Below are 19,400 nucleotides of genomic sequence, written 5' to 3' on the forward strand. Positions count from 1 at the left end.
GAAGTCGGCTTATACAAGAGTATATACGGTATTTCTCTTTTGGACCACAATTTTTCTAGCGAATATGGGAAATTTCCTGAAAGTTACCATCACTGCACAGCAGTAATTATGATTCAGAAAGTTTTTGCAAATTTTTCTGTTCCATCTAATCTTGGAAGCAACTGAAAATGTGGGGAAAAGAGTAGGTTGACCATATTTTCTCGGGAAATTACCAATTGATACCAAAATTAAAGTTGCCAACTCGTGCTGAAATCACAGAAAAGTCACCAATCGCCGGAAATGAATCTCCACTTGAAATTGCAGTCAATTAAAATGAAAAATATGCGAGATGAATATTCTAGTTTGCTGTCGTAACATAATTTCTGAGTTGGGAAGATAGTTTTATTCGTTAATTTGATTGAACAAGATGAAAACATGTCAAGCTGATTTCGTTGGGAATACGGGATGTATGGTATAAGTTGATCCTGTGGAAATAGAGAGAAAAAAAAAAAGAAGTTTCATCAACCAAATTTGAGCTCTGCATTGTGTCGCCATCTATCCAGTAATACAGAAAAGAACTACATAAGCAAGTTAGTTTTCTCTCTCTCATCAATTCATATCGAATTTTAAAGTTGTGGGGACGGCAAAAATCCTGGTTGCACTCATTCATTCCAATGTTTTAATTATACTTTATAGTAATTACTTTATTACCAAAGTTAAATTGAATTCAAGCTCAAAAATAAACTGTTAGTAGACCCTCAGGATTAGGCCAATTCCAGGGCCACCATTACCACACGCGGAGCCCGTACAGAAAATGATCTGTGGGGCTTCTTAGATTGTATTATTCGGCATAATTATCATAGTTGAAATATAGCCACTTTGTTCTTTTTGTAGTAAACACTTCACTTGTTTTTACGTTACCGTGTATATGCGGTACCCTTAATAGTTTCTTTGGTCAATTCAATCGAATGCTAAATAATTATGTAAAATAAATAGTCGTAATTGTTTATGGTGTGAAAAATGAAAAAAAAAACGGGGAGGGGGCCCCCCCCCCAGAAACGGGGAGGGGGGCCCCCCCCCAGAGTGCACTGTCCGCTAACCAGCTTTGTGTGAGCCATGACGTCATGGCCCCCCACAAGGGGTGGGCTGGCTGACAAGGCTCCAGCCCTGGGGCCCGGTGTGATTTTAATCATTTCTCTTTTTTTTTGTTTTTTCACGCTATAAATTCATCATAAAGGGGCCCTGCGTGACATCCAATATAACCTATGTATGTAGGCTCTATGTAATAAGCTATACATGTATGATTCGGTCGAATGCCTGAGCGAGACATGTTCTAATACTCTCCTCTGCTTTTCTAACTCGGGCTGCGTTCGTCTGAAACAAAATCATTCGAGTCTGGCATCATCTGGTCAAAGCAAAGTTAATTGCATGCGAACACCAATCTTTCAGCAGTGCCATCTTAACGCAGGGCCCACACAGGCACGGCCCGGGGCCCTCACAAAAAATGAGAACTAATTGAAATTTTCGGGAATTTTCCAGGCAGGGCCTCAAAAAAGAAAAAAGAAACCAATTGGCCCGAGGCCCATGATGCTCTGAAGACGGCCCTGTCTTTCAGATCACTTGTTTGCGTTTAAATGGGGCTGAAGAGAAGTGGGGGAGGGCTTTCGTATAATTAACACAGAGTTGGAAAATTTAAAAAACAATTTTTTTGTTCTCAAAATATCTAAGTTTGACAAATTATGGCTTCTGAAATTCATCACTAAATAAACTTAAAAATATGTTAAAATAGGCATTTTTAGCAAAAAAAGATATTTATGGCATTTTATTTAAAACTTCCAGGCTCTAATCATTACGTTAAATTTTTTTACCAATTTTAACAAGTTCTGATAATTCTCCGTGATATCTCACTCAGGCTATTTCATAAGAAATTAAAACTGGAAGCCACTCTGAAAAAGTGTTGCGGGAGAGTAATCATCACATATTGGCGAAAACAAAAGGGCTATAGCTTACGAAGTGAACATTTTTCCCCCTTTGCTGGTAGGCAGAAAACCCCCCACCAGTCAATGTGTGAAAAAAAAATTCTTGGTAGTACGTAACCTGCAGAGTACAGGGCCGTAATTATGCATGTGCGAAAGGTGCAGCCACTGAATTTTTGGGGTCGTGAAACGCAATAAAAAAATACTTTTACCAAGTTACGTTCAGATGCGTATTTATAGGGGGGTCAAGAAAATTATTGCCCACGAAGCAGTAAAACCGCAAGTCTGCCTATAGAGCGAAAGACTGCCAGCGAGTGACCAAACGAGTGATCTACAGGGTTTGCAAGAATATGAGGGATCAAAAAAGTGGCCAAAGTGAAGAAGTCAGCAGTGACCCAGAGAGAAAGGGACGAGGTCGGACCGACCTTGAGAGTTTCAGCGCGAGATTGACCAAAAGAATTACCCAGAGGGTGTATGGGCGTGAGAATGACACCTGGAGAAACTAAGGAACTAGGTCAGTGAGTGACTAAAACAGCATGACCAGAAAGTGTCCTAGAGAGCGAGAAACAAACACAGTGACCTAGAACATGTGTGCAAGCATGTAATTTACTCAAAACAGTGTGTGGATAACCATAAGAGTGATCTATAGACAGGTGTTTTAACATTGGGGGGGGGGGAGGGCGCAGAAAGGAAGGTCTGAGTAGATAAAATCAAGGGGAAAAAAATTCACAAAATATAGACGTTTAGAGTCTGAGAATGCTTCCGTGTACACCAATTTTTCGAATTTTTTTGCGCAGCAGAGAAAACTTCGCTATATTGTAAAAGGTAGCATTTTATCATTCCGCACAGATATTGAAATTCTGTGCGCAGATAAACAGGTCTGTGCAGATGAAATAAAAAGCAATGTGCTCTTCCTCCCATCCTGCGGGGGGGGGATAAAGATAGAGGGGCACCTTTCATGTTGGAATAAAATTTTTCCTTTATCCACTAAAATCTCGGTGTTCATCATGCGCCCTCACCTACTGGAGCCATGACCCCTAGACTGAGGTCCCTCTAAAAAAAATTGTATGTTCTCTTCGACCAATTAACTTTTCGAGTTACGAACATAAATCCTGAAGAGGGGGAAAAATATCGTTCATGAACTCATTTTTTTTCTTTATTTCAGGAATGCGTTGATAGTTGGGATCGCAATCAAATGAGCCCGAAAGTTTAGGTACTAAGAATGTATTTGGTAATTTGTGAAAGGAAGGAAATATATAACTAAGGTATTAAAAGGGTACAAAAACATCTATACCAACTGTTTCAATTACAGTATAAAATAAATGCATTATTATCCGAGTAAAATTGATTTCAAGCCTGAAATAAAGTATTTGAGGCCCCTCAGGTCAATTTCAGGGCCACCATTACCAGTCATGGAGCCCGAAGAGAAAACGATCTATAGGGCTCCTACGAGTTGTGAATAATTCTCCATGATTGTACGCAGTGCATTTGTGGCGTAAAAACGAAATCAAAACAACATGGATCCCCGGTGCCGTCTTCTCTTACTTTGCCTTGTGTGTGTCATGACGTCAACTGACGACCTCATGGAACAGTCATCGGTCAGTAATGCAATGCAGTCCAATGCCTGAGCGATACATAATGTTAAGCATTGTGGGGAAGCAAAAATTTATAATTTTCCTCTGCTTTTCTAGTATTGGGCTGTATTCATCTGAAATACCACGATTGACTTCTATGGCCTCCAAATGGGCGGGGCGATTCTATTTTTTTTTTTTTTTTTTAGTTTTTCATCCAATAAATTCACTTCTTTGGGGCCCGTGAAAATTCCAGCCTGGGGCACCCAAGCCAGACTTTCTACGGGTCCTTCTACAGTGATAGTGGATATAGATCATAAAAAAAAAAGGTATAAGTAATTGTCTCGTGCCCTGTCAGCCCCACCTTTGTAGGGGGCCACATGCTAACACCATCCGCGTAAAGTTAAGTCATGGCAACACCAAGTTCCCAATCTCTCAGATCATCTCACCAAATTATTCGTGTTAAAATGGAGCTGGAGGGAGCGGGGACTTTCTGATGAAAAGTAATACTGAGAGAAATTTAAAAAAAAAAAAAAACTTTGTGTTTTCAATGCTGAAAATATCCAATTTTTGCATATTATGGCCTCTGAAATGCACCAATTGTTTAGTGATGCGACTACATCGATTACGAACGAGAACATAACTGACACTTTAATAATCAACATCCGGCATAGACATATGTTGCCATAACAACCGAGACGACATTCGAATGCCATACTGTTGCCATTCCGCGATTCGTTATAATAATAATAATGATACATTAATAACATATTCCTCCCTTTAGGAGAAAACCATAAGTTTCTTATAATTTATGAGAATAAGTCAGCCTGGATGGAGACTTTACCAGGCGACTCGATCTTGTGACCGTGTAAGATCCATTATCCCGGGTTGTCTGTGATGACGGGCCTGCTACCTGTTTCTGTGGTGTTGGAACCTGACATTGGGGTGATACCTCATTTTTGGTTGCTGGAGATTTAGGACCACTTCTGTCTGGCTTGTACTCAGGCTCTTGCATCTCAGGTAGGAATGTCATATTGTCTTGGTGGTGACAGGCTGGCTGTGAAGCTGTTTGCTTAATTTCCATATCTTGTTGGACACGTGGTTTAATGAATTGTCTGTTTCTTCTCAACGTGGAGCCCTCATTTGTACGGATCTCGTACGTGCGCCGACTGATCTGCTTTGTTACACAGGCTTCTTCCCAAATCGGTCTGTGGTGTAGAGGGTTCCGGTACCAGACTGAAGCTCCAGGATGCAATGGCGCAAGGTCTTGTGATGCTCTATTATGTCGCTGAGCCATCTCATTTTGCCTTTCTAGCTTTGCAAAGTAGAATCACTCCTCGTATGCTGTTGCATGATAGGTAGGTAATGGTCAGACACTGGTAAGAAGCTGATGTTCCTAATCGAATCCACCACATCTGCCGTATGAGGGAGTGAGTCCCTTGAAGTAGCTCGTGAAAGAGCATCTGCCACATGAATTTGCATTCCGGGAACGAATCTCAAGATGAAGTCATAGTGTCTTGCTCTTAGCAACAGAGATTGTAAACGCCTTGGTGCTTTGAACAAAGGTTTAGACACAATAGCCACCAGGGGTTTGTGGTTGGTGTTAACGGTGATATTCCGTCCATAAATGTAATGGTGGAATTTCTTAAGAGTCGCAACAACTGCTAGCAGCTCTTTTTCAATCTGTGCGTACCGGCGCTCGGTCTCCGACAGAGATCTGCTTCCGAATGTAATTGGTTTATCCATCTGGAACATTGCAGATCCTATTCCCATAATCACTTGCATCACATTCCAGTGTGACATGTAAGTTTTCATCGAAGGTTTTTTGATCAACTACTCTTGCCTTAAAGGCTGCTTTTTGTGGTGGACCCCATTTGAACATAGTCTCAGACTTCAGAAGGTTGTGCAGTGGTTCAGCAATATGAGCGAGGTTAGGTATGTACCTTCCTAAAAAATTCACCATACCCAGAAATCTTCTTAGCTCGGTGAGTGAGGTTGGGTTTGGAAAGTTTTCTATAACTTCTATCTTGCTTGGATCAGGAGATGCCATCTTTCGACAACCGATGTTCCTAATAATTCCGATTCCTAAAAATGTTAGCTGGGGTGCTTTGTACTCTAACTTGTTCTTGTTAAGTTTAATTCCTTTTTCTATGCATCTGTGTAGAAAAGACTTAAATCTTCGGTCATGATCATTGACCCTCTCCACAGTGATCCATCTCATTTAGGAACTATCACGAACTGATTCACCCAGCTGGTTGGCTCCACTACTCGCTTGATGATTCCTTGCCCCATGAGGCGGTGCAGCTCTTGCCCGAGTTTTTCTCTGAGAGCGATAGGTGGCTTTCGAGGAGGGGAGACCACGGGGACAACTTCCGGATTCATTTTGAGCTTGACTTGTCCCGGAAATTTGCCGACTCCTTCAGAAAAAACGCTCTCCAGTTCTGGGTCCAACATAACATTGGCAACTCTGATGAAATTGCTGTGTTGTACAGATATCAAATTCATGGCTTCACATGTGGCAAAACGATACAAAGGCTACAGACAACGCAAAGGAGCGTGGAAAGATGTATGACAGGCATCACAAGAAGAGACAGAAAACGAATCAATTGGATAAGGAACCAAACAAAGGTATATGGTACCAAACAATGGAAATGGGCTGGAGATATTACAAGAAAACAGGACAACAGATGGACCACAAGTATTCTAGATTGGTACTCCCGTGGCGTTAAACGTCCGAGAAGGCGTCCGCACGCAAGATGGATCGAACGAGATCAGGAAAGTAGCAGGAGTCAACTGGATGGCCAAAGCATCAGACAGAGCAGAATGAAAAGAATTAGCGTGGTCCGCCTGCTAACACTTCATTGTGGCTCGAACCATATTGAAAAACACACGTACATTTTTTTCATACTTTTAAAGCATTTCATCATCTCTTTATCGAATATACGTTGCAATACAATAACTGATCATTTTTCGATTTTTTTATTGCTGTTTTTAATTAATGTAAATTAATAGAAGTAAAGGAAATATATGCACTGGGATTTTCGCAAAAATAAAGGACATTCTGAAACACTTTAGAACTGTGTTTGAAAATGTAGATTAATTTAAAATTACTACAGTATATTCCGTGTTTAACGTTCCCACTTCGAAAGTTTTTCGCTTAGTACGACTTATTTTCGTAGTGCTAACCTTCACTATCACTAAAACACTATAAAGGTCACTGTATATGACCTCTTCAATGTTGTATTACTTGTTCAAAACCAAGAGTTTCTCGTCACAAATAAAATCAAAGATTGCAATCTCAAAATATTTGAATATTCAAAAAGACGCCCTGGTAAAGGTTGTCCAATATTGAAAGTTGCAATCAGCCTAAACCCATGGGTGTGGAGATACGGAGGGGGGGGGGTAATGCTCCCCCAGCGCCAAGGAAGGAGTCGACTGATTCAATGTCTATGCATATATATATATGAATTGGTATTATCATCACGGCCCCCCCCCCCAGCCGTTCATCCATCTCCGCAGAATTCTTGAAGTTATGAAATATTCTAAGCTGCTGACGGGGGGGGGGGGGAAATCAAAAATGGCTGAAAATCTGCTTACGTAATACTTGAATGGCCCCCTTCCCCAATCACAGGCCCAGTTTGCATATCGCATAGTTTTCTTTCAAGGAAAAACACCACTTAAGTCATCGTAATAAATTTCCAAGTCCAAGAAATAATTTTTTCACTAAACCGGCGCCATCGCGAGTAGAAAATACGATCATCCGATGCTTATATATAAGGAGTTGCGTCTCCCCAACACCCACTAGAAAACAATCTCTAGTAGGTGTTGGTCTCCCCGCTATCCGTATCTTCCTCCGAATATTCGGAGAAAAGCGACGCTTGTTTTCGGAGGGGGAACGTCGATCGTACAAAAATTTCCCTTTTATGCTTATATTGTCATAATCGGCGCGGATACGGATCGGATTCCCGATAAGTATGAGTAGATAGTACAGCCACAGGTGATAGATAAACAGTTCAGTTACACATGGCCGCAACTAGGTGCTTGGTCAGCCGGGGGAAGCACGCATTTTGGCACCCCCTCATAATGTTGAAAGAGAGGTTAAATAAGTGAAATTTGCGCCCCCTTTAGTCCGGGCACCAGACCCACCTAGTTGCAGCTAGGCCCTGCAGTTACATAAACAAGAAATAGACACGAAATTGCTACGGAAACCTACAACGATCCTTTGTTTACGCGATAGTTCTTTGTGGCTGGGACAGTGCCATCTAGCGATGAACGCTATCGTCGCAAAACAAGACAGCGGGACAATGAGAGGAAAATAATGTGAACGCAGCAATATGATATTGTGTCAAGAGCAATGTGGTATTTTAATGCATGAACAAGAAGTCCGTGTGGCAATAGGTGATGTGGTGAAATAATGCAGGAAATGTGGGCAAGCCCAATGCATATGCGCGACATGACGATGTGGGCAAAGCAATTTCACTGATAGACAAGATCAGACTATTCAAGGGAATCTTCATGAGAAAAAATACATTAGGAATGTGGGGATCTGAGCAGAGACAGAGGGCACTGTCGGCACGGCGAAATAACAAAACTTCACCATCAAAATCCTATAACCCAGAGTTTCTCAACCTTTCTGTACCCTTGGACCAGTGAAATGTCTCAAAAATTTCGACGGACCACAATGAGTAATGTAACTACAGCATATGACCCGTATTTTACGGGACATGCCTGTTTTTTTATGTTGAACCGACTTATGTTTTTTCAACGAAACTCGTTTTAATTTGATATCTTTCATATAACTGTACACATAGATAATTTCCACAACAAACGGTAACCGTAATTCACTACGATTTCCGTATGTCTCCACCACATCCTGGAGCAGGGACCGTAGGCTGGGACCTTCAACGGGCCCCCGAGCCAGTTTTTTCACGGGTGTTTAGTTTTGCGACCATATAGTTAATTTATGACATGAAGAAACAAAAAAATAATGAATTTATCTTGGGAGCCCAAAGCTAGAGCCCTATCATCTTGTGGAGGCCATAGATTTCCGGTAGGGCCCCCCCCCCATTTACCTCCCACTATTGATTTTTCAGCGCTTTTTAGCAATAATCAGTGATTTGGTCAACTTATAGTTACATTTTTGGTGACAGTTGGCGATGTCCCGTATTTTGGAGTACTCAAGATATCATAATATTGCCGTATTTTTCTTTTATTTACTACGATTTGCAATACCTCTTAATTTCAGTAACTTTAGCAGCAGTTGGCAACGTTATTGAAAATTAAATGTTCTCTTCCGAACATGTAATCCTATATACGAGTTATCAATTAGCGATATCTCGTATATAGGATTATAATGTCCCTCATTTTTCTCGATGAAATATGGCCACCCATAGTATGAGGTTCTAATTTTTCGTTTTTACCGAATAAATTATTACTAATACCAGTTTCACACACGACTGAATAACAAGTAAACTATCGAGTCTACCTGCGGGTTACCGGTACCATCGTCGCGGACCATGGGTCGAGAACTGTTGCTATAACCGGCATCCAAAAGAATAAATTCGTTGAAAATTTCAGTCGGAACATGCACATTAACGTCAGTGGAGACTCATCACGCGAGTCCATCTTCGTGAAAGTGACGGGAGAGGAAAGGAAATCAAACGGATTCCACCACGGATGACCTACTTAAACCTACTTAAGAATCGCGATTCCTCCTTCAAACAACAAGATGACAAACAAACAAGAATAAGCAAGCTCGAGACAACTTGTGAATTTTTATCTTCCGCAATAAGTTGCGAGACGCATGAGACACATTTTTTATTAAAACTTAAATGTATTCTTGTGGCAATGATAAGTCACAAAAAGAACCAAGGGGAAAAAAATAAGAACCACCTCCTTATCTTGAAGTATGTAGTATGACCTTATGTCACGTTTGTGAGAATCCTTCCAGAACCGAACGGTTCAAGTATATTCAGAAGAATCACTGAATATGTCATTTTACTGGGCCATTAGATTAATGTTGTCGGACAGCGCGAGCGTTTAGCGTCCATCTCTCTCTCTTTCTCTTCCCAAAGACACATGGCGCTGTCCAAATTCCGTGCTCCAATTGCATTGACAACTGAACGATTTACTCAACAGCTTTGAATGATAGGATCATATTGCGATATTCAAAAAAATCATAAATAATATAATGTTGATTATGATCAATGAGAAATCGGTTTGGTGGCGACATATCCACGTGTTCAATCGTAAAGAAACATTTTCTTTGAAAATGATTAGTCCCCTTTCACACGCTGCGGACGCGGGTCCGCATACCCTTTCACACGAGCACTAAGAGCGAAACGCCCGAATCTTTAGTTTGAAATTCGTGAATAAAAACTATTTTTTTCGCAATATTTGTAATTATTTTTCTCCTTCGCCCCTGATTCAGCGCCCATAGGCAGCCTAGAGGCACTCTTTGGTGGTTAAGTCTAGAGCCCCATAGAATATGGGTCTAAAGATGTCTTCATTCCAATGATCCTCGCAAGTAGTCGATGGGAGAAAATGTCTTGAAATATTTTCAAAAGATTTTGAAAAAAAAAAATGTCTTTTCTGAAAAATATGAAAGAAAAACGCCAAAAACATCCAATGTTCGAAAAATCCAATCCGAAAACATTCGATGTTCCAAAAAAAAATTCAGGAGATATAAAAGAATTTGCAAGTAGGAAAAAAGGGGAGGGGTGGAGACTTGGAAATATTCACATCACAATTCTGTCTTAGGCCGGGATTACATTATAAAAGTTTTATAAAAGTTCGTTTATAAAACTTGAAAAATGAAACCAATAGGCGGATCAGTTAAGTTCGCTCGAATGTAACAGATGTGTTTATTGGTTACATTTTTCAAGTTTTATAAAAGAATTTTTATCAAAGTTTTATAGTGTAATACCAGCCTTAAGCCGGGATTACACTATAAGAGTTTTGTAAAAGCTCTTTGATAAAACGTAAAAAATTCAACCAATAAGATCACCGGTTGCATTCAAGGCAACCGATGCGCCTATTAGTTGAATTTTTCAACTTTTATAAAAGTTCTTTTATATAACTTTATAGTATAATCCCGGCCTCAAGTCCGGATTACACTATAAAAATTTTATAGCAATTATTAAAAAAAAAAACAACTAATAAATTTATCGGTTGCATTTGCTCGAATGCAATCGATAAATTTATTAGTTGCTTTTTTCAAGTTTTACGAAATAACTTTCATAAACCTTTTTTAGTGAAATCCCATCCTTAGATTAGTCTCACCTCTGAAACATAAAATTTCATTTTTTTAAGTTTATTGACTGAATATCGAGTAAAATATATTTGTAGGTATCGAGGGGCACCAAAACTATATTCAAGTGCTTAGGGCCTGCAATCGTCTTAATCCGGCCCTGAGTGAATGCCGTACGTGGATAACGTTGTTTATGAAAAGTATTTTTTTTAAGTTTAAAAAATTAAAAGATTAAAATTTAAAAATAAATTAAAATTTTTAAATTAAATTTAAAAGTTATTAAAGTAAGTAGTCAATTAAATATTCGTAATGAACAGAACGGCTTATAATTTTGGTCCCGTCAGTTGTTGGCAGGTTTTATTGTATAAAATTGTGAAATATGGACAAAAGGCAGTTAAAGTTGCTATTTCTCCTTCATCTCAGGAGGAAACGGAGGGATAGACGTATGTAGGTACATTATATTAATGAGCAGGGACCCTCATATGGTGTTTTAAAGGGTATTTATGGCAAAATAATTAAATTCCGTGCAAAATTCCGTTAAAAAGTAGCCAAAGATGCGGACGAATTCGCTCCGCATCGTATGAATAGCTCCGAATAAACCTATTGTCAAAACTTGTATGTGCGGATGCGGAGCCCGCGCTTAGGTTTTGACACATGCGGACGACGTCCGGACCCGCATGAACATTTCCTAGGTACGGAGATATTTCGGCTCGTCTGAAAGGCTCAGTATATTCCAATTGTCAAAACTTCTTCCGGGCCCGCATCCGCTCCGTTTGAAAGGCCTCTCACTCGGCGAACATTGGCGTACGCAAGGAGAGCAGTGCCGTCTTAAAGCATGGGCCCGGGGGCCTCACAAAAATGAGATCCGGTTGAAATTTTCTAGGATTTCCCAGGTAGGGCCTCCGAAAAACCACTTGGCCCGGGAGCCCATGATACTCTTAAGACGGCTCTGAAGGGGGAAGCCGAGATTTTAGTGCTTTTTTTTACAGTAAAAAAACGACCACTCCCTTTTCCAGGAAGTGAAAAGATGATGAAACGCACCCCTTCACCGAGAAAACCCTGCGGACACCTATGTGGGCAAGTGACACTTCAAATAGATCAAGGGGATATTTTTCGAAAAGAACAGATTTTTTTGAGATTCATTGATAACAATGTGTGGAAATGAATTTTGATTAAGGCCGGGATTACACTATAAAAGTTTGATAAAATCGCTTTTATAAACACTATACAGGGTGTCCCGTAAGTGCTAGCACGGCCTTCATCTCATCAATCGTCCTTCGTAGAGGTATGTGATTCCCGTTTAAAAAATGCTCAACAGGCATTCAAAAATTAACCTGTACCACTTATAAGAGTGAAAATGCAGTGTTTTAATTGTTATACGGTCCCCCTATCCTTTAACTTCCAATTAGAAAGTTGTTATCCTGTCTCTCCTGATGCCAAAAAAATCTATGTATCTAAGTGCAATATCCACAAGGACAATCGAATTCGAAAAACAGAAGGTAATTTAAAAAAAAGAATAGCCTTAAATGCAGAAAAACAGTTTTACCCGCATTTAACGCTGTTCTTCCCCCATATTTACTCCGTTTTCCGAATTCAAAATAACATCTTGGCGAATATTGCACTTAGGAACGTGGAATTTTTCTTCTTCTTCTTGGCATCAGGAGAGACAGGGTAAAAACTTTGTAATTGGAAGTTAGAGAGCACGGGGATGGGGGGGGGACCATATAAAAATTTAGGTTTTTTTTAAATTTTGTTACACACTGTATTTTCACTGGTATACGATAATTTTTGAGCACTTTTTAAATTGGAATCATACCTCTACGACGGACGGTTCGTGAGATAAAGGACGTGCAAGCACTTATAGGACACCCTGTATGCTGTATAATATACCAAAATTGTTTAACTAGTGATCTGAAAAATGTGTTGTGGGCCTGTTAAATGATCTGAAAACGTGCATAAAGAATGAATGAAATGAATCTGGTTCTTGAGTGATCTGTAGCTGGGCCGTGGATCACTTATCTCTTTGGGCGGCACGGACCCAGACGCTTCGTAAAATTGATTTCCCAATCAAACGCCATTCCCTAGGTGTGAAAAAATCGGCCTATTTCATTAACGAAAAAAGTATGTCATTTTGTACGGGGTTTACAGATCGCAGTTTGGTTTTAATTCGCGTGAGGACCATCAAGCTTGTGCTGCGCCAAACAATGACAAGCGGTATAATGTCTTGTAGTAAATTTTGCGTTATCCAGTTTGAATCATGAGGAGGCCTACCACATTAGAACCCCCTGCACCCTCGAGTGGTTGATAGCACACATATCGTGGCAAATTCGTAGGTTTCTTTTGGTGAAATGCTATTCTGCACTCCCTAGATACACAACCTCTACCGTATTGCGATTCGACCACACATTCTATGATCAAAAATTCCCTTATGGGCAGGCTGACCATATTTCCTCGATTGAAATTATAATTGAAATTATAAACCATATTTCCTGACTATATTGAAATTGCGATTCCAAATACGGGATATCGCCAATTATCGCCAAAAATGACGCCAAAACCGAACGAAGTTGCCAAATATCGCTGAAGTTACGAAAAAATCACAATGGCGATAAATGAAGCGTTGCTAGAAATTGCAGTGGATTAAAATGAATTCCAGAAAAAAAAGAAGTTCAAGACAAATGTGAGAGATTAATATATTATCATTCATAGTTGTAATTATCATAACATAATTTATGAGTTGAAAAATAATTTCAATCTTTGTGACTTCAATAAAGAATAAATATTCAAGTAAGCTTCGTGTAAAATGCGGGGAAAAAAACCGAGACACACTTTTGCTAAAAAGTCGGGACGGCCAAAAAAACCCCTGAAAATACCAGGACTGTCCCGAGAAATACGGGACGCATGGTCATCCTAATTATGGGGTATAATTATTTTCTCTTAAAGTTTGTCTTATGAATTTAGAATCACCCTGTATACTATATGAATAAATTTAATTAATATTTTATACTTCTGTTTCTTCAGTATTTCTGATTACTTCTAGTGCGACTGTGGATTCTTTCTTTCCTGAAGAGCCTGATATGATGGGCTGAAGACTTCTTTCAATGAAACAGTAGTTTTTCAGCTAACAAGCAGCACGTTCTTCGCATCCTCCGCAAATATGACAGTTGTAGTATCATTAGGATCTTGTTAGATCATTAGGTCAATGTCACCAAACGACGTTGATTTGTGAGATCTGGTGAATTTGGCATTTGTCCCATATTTGTCTCATCTAAATCATAAAATCAAACGGATAGGGTCATTTTAACTATGTCATATCTTTAGTTTGCATGCCCGTTTTCAAGATTAACATCAAACTCCAAGCCAAATCTTGCAGGTTACAATTTCAAAAAATCGCGTTTTCGCGAAGCCGCGTAAAGTGAGACCTCATAACAAGCGAAAGATACACGTAAATGGAAATCGTGAATAATTTGGACCTCTTCCCCCTCCCCTCCCCCCCGTTTGACACGGAGCCCTTGTGCGGTGAAGACCCGAGATAGCTAGACAACTATAAGACACCACTGCTCACCTAACTCATAATAGGAAGAATGATTGTAGGGCATTATTCTCCACTGGATTTATTACGCTGGGCAACATCAATCTGCTTTCGCCGGCAGTTGATATGCGTATAAGGAGAACGGAAAGGAAAGTCCTCAAGGACACACGGCATGACGCGTCAAATTTATCTAACGGGTAACCTGCTGTGATTTCGTGGGTAGCTTCCATAATGTAAAATTACACGACTTTCACCCTGACGAACATTGATCAGTTATTTTCCACATTAATCGCTATAATCTATTGTAAATGGGGCGTTACAACGTGCAAATAGGTTTTAAACGGTCTTTCCATTAGAAAAAAAAGTCTCGCGCATGTCGGCCTTCCTCACACAGTATACTGGTGTTGCCTAGATACCAGAAGACTTGGTATCTACGCTACGGCATACGTGTGTTCATTTCTGTGGCGCGACTCAGGCGAGGATATAGGTGCATTTTTGACTGGGATATACCTATTGGGCCAGTTGACTGAGGACTTGGCGTGCTAGTCTCTTCGCTATGTAATTCAGCATCGCGATTCTAGGATATCCCTTTATTATTTGTAGCGTTCCTTCCCACATATAGATGGCGCACCTCCATTAACGCTTCTTATGATGCACGCAACTGTTAATTTTTAGTTAGTTCGGCATGTGGTTCTAGTGCCATTCTCCAATATGAATGGTCAAGTTATCTATAGTGTCTCAACTGTCGTCTCATTGCGTAGAGTCGACCAAATCGAGTAGTTCAATTGACTAGTCTCTGGGATACTCGAGACCGATTTGTCAAATGCCCCGTCTGAGAAGGGCCTAAGGTAGCTTCACATCGGTAATAATTTCAACATTACATTAATTGTGAAATTTAAGCAAAACTTGGTGCTATTATTCATCTTTCAATCAACAGACCCCACGTACAAACACTTTACCACCGTTTTACCTCTTGCTGGGTATAAGTGAGTTGTTCCAGAAGTATGTGTGCACCCAACACTGTGCGTGCGTGTCCATTCCTGCCATCTGCATTTCAAATTGCGAGTTCATTTTGATGATATATTAAGGAAACAACGTCAGTTTACCCAAAATACGAAGAGAACAACCGCAGCTTGATGCATTTCGGAACTGCATGAAGTTCCTTTTTAATGTAGCCAAAAAAAATGGAAAGATACACTCGAATAGCGCGAGTTACTCGCTGTTCAGGACACAGAGTCGAAACGAAATGATGGTTGAATACCTTGATCGTTGGTTGATGATGGTTGAAAATTTTAATCGTTGTTGCTCTCTGGGGCGAGGGAAACGAGCGGAGACGTCATAACACCCACAAGCACGCACGGCGTCACCTAACATGTAGTGTTGAAATGCACATAAACAGTATTTTGACACTGTCACCTCTTTGAATAGGTAAAATGATCGCGAACTTTCTTAGTGGGGTGACAGAACGGGATTTCTGTAAGTTAAGTCGTGAATTGAATCCCCTATTTAAAACTTGTTTTGTCCCCTGAATTTTACTGATAGAGAACGACTACTTAGAGGCTGCTAGTCACCCGGTATTAATGATTATAAAGAGCTATATAAAGCTCTCGCAAAAATAAATTTTATCAATTTTCGGTCTTGTTCAGTTCTCTCGAGTCGTAAAATTTTCAGAGCGACCTTATACAGCCAATCCTCACTTACGAACGGCTGGATTTGCGAACGAGACAAAAAGTAAGTCCTACGAACACCGAAAACGGACCATATGCTGGGGGACCATGTTTCAGAAATTTAAGGCCCAATGATTTTTTTTTTACTTGACGAAAGATCAAGTAGATTTTGATTTTCAATTAGATTTCATCACAAGAAAGTCCCTGTTCCCAAATAAGACTTCTCTTATCCAACCCATGAATCAGCAGGTCATTTGAAACTTTCGGAGGCGGAAACTGGGGTGTAGAGCTCCATAAAATTTTCTATAACCACCGTCCCCTGCTCAGAATTTTTTTCCCCCTCATCGCTTCCTTCCCACCTGAGTGATCCCATAATTTCCTATATTGTACCCGTAACTAGTATGATCTTCCCATCCTAATACTTTCCATCGCCCCCTCACCCCTCCCCAGGGAGCTATATTTCCAACTTTGGAAATAATTGCTCTGTGGTAAAGATATTTTTCAAAGATGTTTTGCAATATAAGACATAGAACTAAAATTCTACGACTCTTGCAAAATTTGATACCCAACATTTATTGAGAAAGCTTGGCAACACAAGTGACGGAACCATAAATTCGTCTAGGCAGAGATTTTTTAGGGTGCTGGGATTATAATCTGTAATTATAGGCGATGTTAACGAAACCAGCGCGCTATGATCTTTTTAATTTCATCGTTTTCACATTTATGATTATTATTATTCTTTCTCAACGTTAGTTTAACGATTTCCATTGATTTCACGTTAAGCCCAGGAGCTACTGTAAAAATTGACTCTAGAAATCTTCGGAGGGTCTTTGAAACGAATCACCTCATTTCGAATTGATTCCTATGAGAGAAATTGTTTCGGTTTACGAGCAATTGGGGTTACGAACGGACTTCAGGAAACAATTCAGTGGTGTTTGGTCAGAACATATGATAACTTCAAAATCACATTTTTGAGATATAAGCATTTTCATTGTCATTTAAAAATCTAAAATAAAGCATATACACAAATACACAAAGGAAAATATACATTAGCATGTTGTTTAGCCGTACGCATGTATTCGTGCATTTGTATCACTTCTAATTAGTTATAATTAGCAAGACTTACTACTAGATCAAAAAGCCAATTTTTTGGAGGTATCATGTGCTGACCAAACACCACAGAATTAAGTTCGTATAAACCGAGGGTCGACCGTATTTTTTATACTATTACCGGTTTTTATCGGTTCAAGAACCTGCTACCGGTCCCTATTACGTTTCTTTTAGTTTTAGTCTCGGTAAGTGTTACCTTCACTCGTGTGAAACAACGTAGATATAACTCTCGACTACTTTTGGAAAGACAGTCAAAACGGACAAAAGTAGCATTCGTCAGGATTGATATCCAAGAAAGAATAATGCAGTCATGGTTACTGTACTAATAATCCTAACTAGCCGATGTACATAAATCGTTTCTTATTGACATATCAGCCAGTAAATTTCGTTAATACCACTTTGAAATCTAAACCACACTCACTCCGATATCTAACCAGACAAACGGTTAATTCCAACCATGCATTATTCAATCCATGTCATCCATCGGTGGAGGGATGCGGAATCACGGAAAGTCGCCGTCGTACTCAAGCTTAATTTATTAATGCGACCATATCTCAGTCTCTCAACATGCGGCATTAAACTGTGCTGAGTGATCTTCACCCAAAGGTAAAAAGAAGAGCAGTTCTTATCAAGAAAGAAAAGCAACTCCTTCAGGGTGGAACAACTCCCTAAGGGTGTCGGAAACTGTAAACGCGTCAGGTTGAGCCCTAATCCGAACCGGGTTGAGTCCCTAATTCTCGTCATCCCTCACGTTCTCTTGTGGGAACGAAATGGATGCGTCTACATGCGTACATATTATACGACTGACTTCCGAGCAACTAACTAAAAAAAGAGAGAAAATGTTTCACTTTTAAAAATGCGTTTGACCCGAAACAAGAGCAGAATTAAATCTTTTTTTGTTTTGTTTCTCTTTATGTTTCTTCTGTTGAATCTCTCTTTGGTGACTGTAATTCCTGATTACGTTTTCTCCTCATTACATACGGTAAAAAGTGTCTCACTTCCTGCATAAAAAATGCCATCAAAAGCCTTAGTATAAGACCTATATAAAGTCATAGCAAAGACGATCTTCAGAAGCACGACAGCAGCTTTCAAGGGATTTTAACAATGTTTCTGGTGAGTGTGCAATCGATTTTTTTTAGAATTTTATATAGCGTTTATCAATCGTAACCAGCGACTCAACCAGAAGTCAAGATATTGCTCAGGAATCTACAATCTGTTTCTTGTGAACACAGTGGTGCTCACTCCACCGAAGCACCCGGAAGTTCTCTATCGGTCCACTACCCGGAAAAGCACCCCCTTCGAGTCGCAAGGGGATCTAATCCGGACCAAGCAGTAATCAATTAGCATCGATAACAGTAATCAAACTTGCATAAATAAATATTTGAATGCCGTTTCGGATAGTTTTTAAGCGTTTTTTTTGCTTCGGAGAACAGGTGCAAGGGCTCGGTTCATTTTATATTTCTATTTAAACTGGCTCCAGTTTGACCAAAAGTAAGTTGGACAAATTAGCTATCTTTTGTATTTCGAGGGTGGCATCAATTTCTTTCTTCCTGTCCCAATGCGGGACAGGAACAATACGGGTTGAAGGTCAACCGGGTTAAAACCTTGGAAAAAGTTTGTTGAGGAATTTGCTATTTCAAGATTTGTTATAGCATCAGAATGATAGTCCTGGATATCATTGGGCTATTGAGGAGTATGTGAGCGGGCTCTAAAATATTCAAATTATCCAATAATTACATAATAGTTATTATAATAGTTAATTAATTATTGATAATTCTGTAATTTAATTGTCTTCCAAAATAAATTCAAATTTTGCTTATTGCATCGGGGGCTGCCAACCCCGCTGGACGCCCCCCCCCCCCATTAAATATGACCCGCGTGAATTCACGAAATGATGTGGCCCTCGAGTGAAAAACATTGAAAACCCCTATCCTATGCCAAACAAAAATGTTTTGCCTCTCCAAATGATACAAAACAGTTTATCTCTTCATAATGTGGATGAAAACAATTTATTTTCTCCTAGTATGCAGAACAAAAACCTGTTTTCCTCTCTCTCCGATTCGGAACAAAACAGTTTTCTTCTCCCGAATGTGTAACAAAACAGTTTTTCCTCTTCCAATACAGAACATAACAGTTTACTTTTTGTCAAATGTAAATGGAAAACAGTTTATTTTCCTCTAATATGCGGAACAGAACAGTTCTCCTCCCCTCGCTCCAATACGGAACAAAACAGTTCTCTTCTCCCGAATACGAAGAAAACTGTTTACTTTTTCGCAATAAGGAACAAAAACAGTTTACCTTTTGTTTCATTTGGAT

This window comes from Pholcus phalangioides, unplaced genomic scaffold, assembly GCF_987345545.1.
Source record: "Pholcus phalangioides strain wild (caught in Gottingen) unplaced genomic scaffold, Ppha-v1.0 ptg000027l_1, whole genome shotgun sequence".
Lineage (NCBI taxonomy): Eukaryota > Metazoa > Arthropoda > Arachnida > Araneae > Pholcidae > Pholcus > Pholcus phalangioides.